Here is a 3,677-nt window from a genome sequence, read left to right on the forward strand (position 1 = left end):
GGGTCATGGGTCCTCCACCACCACCAGATAGGCAAGGTGATCCTGGAACAGGTCCTTCTAGAGCTCAGACTCTGTCGAGGCCAGGCGGCTCCGAGGGAGGGAGTTCATCATAGCCATAGAGGGCTCCCTTGTATCAGTATTTGTACCATTTTTTGTATTGTAGACACCTGCGGGTGATTGTAGCCATATGATTTTTTGACATCATTGTATCATGACATTTTTTATTATATATATGAGAGATGATTCATTTTTGCGGCAGCTATATGCATGTGTACCTATGTGATGAGATGTTCTTATGTGATGCTTATGATATGGATGCAAATATGTACATGATGCAATGCAATATTTTTATTCTTTTATGATTCTATATGTTATGCTAATGCAAATGTGAATGTATGTAATGCAGATGAATATGATAATGCAAACGTAAAAAATGTAAGATGTGCTAATAGGTGTTGTGTGCAGGATGTGATGCAATTGTGATATCTATATGTATGTATGAGATGCATATATGTGGTAATGTAGGTGCAACTACATGAAATGCAAATGTTTTTGGTGTGTCATTATACTCAGTCATGTGATAGCGGGCTGCGCGGACTCGAGAAGGATGTTGGAAGTCAATCAAGAAAGGGGGGATGAAAGACAGAAGATATGAAAGTGAAAGAGCTTCTTGTGCGTTATCATCATTGAGCTTTATTATGGCAATTAGGTTATGACAATCGAGGCATATGTTCGACCCAGAAAGTCATTGTACCTGTTTGCATGGAGATAAGATAGTCACAAACAAGGAATGCCCCAGTTCACACTAGACTCACAATGTCCTCATATGCTTGGACAAGTCATAGCATTACTAAGAGACCATCCATAGACAGCAAATGCAAATAGGTGATGATACCCCATCCTCGCCTTTCTAGTCAAAGACATCCTGGAGATAGAATCTCTAGTCAGAGACATCCCGGAAAAGCTAAAAGACATGTCACCAAAAAAAGATGAAATCAAAAGAAAACCAAGACTCAACACCAACATCCACTGTAGTCCTCAAGTTTAGTGTCTCTTGTCACTTGTATAAGTCGTGTTTGATTGTGGTCACAATGTTCACTTTCACAAAAGGGATAGATTAACACTGAACCATAATGTTGTCTGAGTCTGTTGAAAGATTTGATTTGTTGAAGCCCATTGTTGCTGTTGTGTCTCATCTGAAACTGACTGAATCCATGAAACTGATACTTTATTGCGAAGAAGATGAAACTTTATTGCGGATCTATGATGCAAATGTTGCTTTATTGCGGATTGTGCGCGAATAGACTGAAGGAAGCTGGAAGAAACTGTACTCCTCGAAACATGTGATGTCCTCAGTTCCACACCCATCACTAGACGTAGGAATTGCCTTAGCCACAGATAGGATCTGATTTATTATTGATGGAAAGGGAGGTTTATTATGGATGGCTAACCAATCTTAGGTAGATCAATAACAAGCCATGATGGGAATGGGTAAGTTTATTATGGATGAATAGGTTGTGAGTGTGTGCAAAGTGAAGGATGAAAGAGAATCCTAAAGGAGAGAGGAGCAAAGTCTCTACGCATGGCGCTGGTGACCCAGTTTTCACCATGGTACTTGCCCAGGGCGCCACCGAAGTGGTTTTCACCGTTGGATGAAATTATTTCTCTTTACTTTTTTCGATTTTTCAATTTTTTTTTTTTGTGTCACAAGGCGCCTGTTTGCCAGGTTTTCACCAAGTAACGATTTTTTTTGTTTTATAATTTTTTTGTATTTTTGAAATTAGGATACTCTGATGAGCTATGTGTAGAACCTGCGAAGGTGCATGTTGTTGATAGGATCCTCCAAAGGTTCACCTTCTGTAGTTGAGAGCTGATATGCACCAGATCCATATGATGCTGTAATGACGTAAGGACCAAGCCAATTTGGTTCGAACTTGCCCTTCTTATCTCTGTCTTGCTGATTCTTGGGGTTTTCTCTGAGAACTAAGTCACCTACCTCAAATGTGCGAGGCTTGACTTTGTGATTGTAGCTGCAACTCATTTGCTGTTGGTAAGCCTTAAGATGATTAAAAGCAGTTTGTCTCTGTTCATCCAGCAGTTCTAGTTCTTGTAAGCGAGAGACCCTGTAATCTTCATCGTTGATGATGTTTCGCAAAGAGACCCGTAAAGAAGGTAACTCGACCTCAATAGGCAAGATGGCTTCAGCGCCGTAGACAAGTGAGTAGGGTGTAGCTCCTGTAGGTGTGCGGACACTTGTGCGGTAGGCCCAAAGTGCAGGATTGAGTTGGATATGCCAGTTACGGCCAGCGTCGTCGATTGTCTTTTTGAGGATTTTAAGAATTGTTTTATTAGACGCCTCAGCTTGGCCATTACCTTGGGGGTAATATAGTGTGGAGAAACGATGGGAGATATGGAAGCGCTCACAGAGTTCACGAACATCCTGATTTTTGAAGGGACGGCCGTTATCAGTGATAATGGAATTGGGAATACCATATCGGCAAATGATGTAGTTCAGGATGAAAGTAGCAATTTGTTTTCCAATGACTTGTGTGAGAGGCACGGCTTCAATCCATTTTGTAAAATAATCTGTGGCTGTGATAATGAATTTATGACCATTAGAAGGAGGGTGAATCTTGCCTATGAGATCGAGTCCCCACTGACAAAAGGGCCAAGGAGACGCAAGTGGTTGTAGTTCTTGTGCCGGTGCATGTATGAGGTCTCCATGAATTTGACATTGCTTACATTTCTTGACAAACTGATATGAGTCTTTTTCCATATTGGGCCAGTAATATCCAGTCCTGATGAGTTTCTTGGCCAAGGTAGGACCACTAGCATGTGGACCACATATCCCTTCATGCACTTCACGTAACGCAATCTGAGCTTCGTCGCTTTCTAGACATCTAAGAAGAGCGCCATCTAGACCTCGTTGGTATAGGATATCAGCTAGAATGACATATTGAGAGGATTGGCGAATGAAAGTGCGGCGTTGGTTGTTTGATATATTAGGAGGTAAGGTATTGTCGCGAAGATATGTGAATATGGAACCATATAACTAGGATTCGGGACCAACAACACATATCATTTCAGTAGGAGTGATCTCATATGACGGAACCAACAGGTTTTCTACCAGGAACTCATAGCAGGTTTCATTTTGAGGCAGGTCAATTAGTGAAGCAATTGTAGCCATGGCATCTGTAGCACGATTCTGCTCTCTTGGTATCTGCTCAAAATCTATCTTTGTAAAGTGTTGTTTCAGATCATCCACCATTTGTTTATAAGGTAGTAATTTTTCATCTTTTGTTTGGTAATCATCAGTTGCTTGATGGATAACAAGTTGGGAGTCTCCAAAAACACGAAGTTCCTGGATCTTCCATTGAACTGCAATTCGTAATCCTGTTGTTAATGCCTCATATTCCGCTATATTGTTGGTGCAAGGAAATGATAAGCGGTATGATTTTGGTATAGAATCACCTTGAGGAGTTATAAAGAGAATACCAGCTCCTGCCCCATGCTGTGTGTATGAACCATCAAAGTATAATTGCCATGGCTTTGCACGTGACACTGTTAAAATGGATTCATCTGGAAATTCTGAATTTAAAGGAACATCATCTATCATGGGAGCATTTGCTAATTGATCTGCGATTGCTTGTCCTTTTATTGCTTTTCTGTCCACATAC

Source organism: Cryptomeria japonica, chromosome 11 (genome assembly GCF_030272615.1).
Source record: "Cryptomeria japonica chromosome 11, Sugi_1.0, whole genome shotgun sequence".
Classification (NCBI taxonomy): Eukaryota; Viridiplantae; Streptophyta; class Pinopsida; order Cupressales; family Cupressaceae; genus Cryptomeria; species Cryptomeria japonica.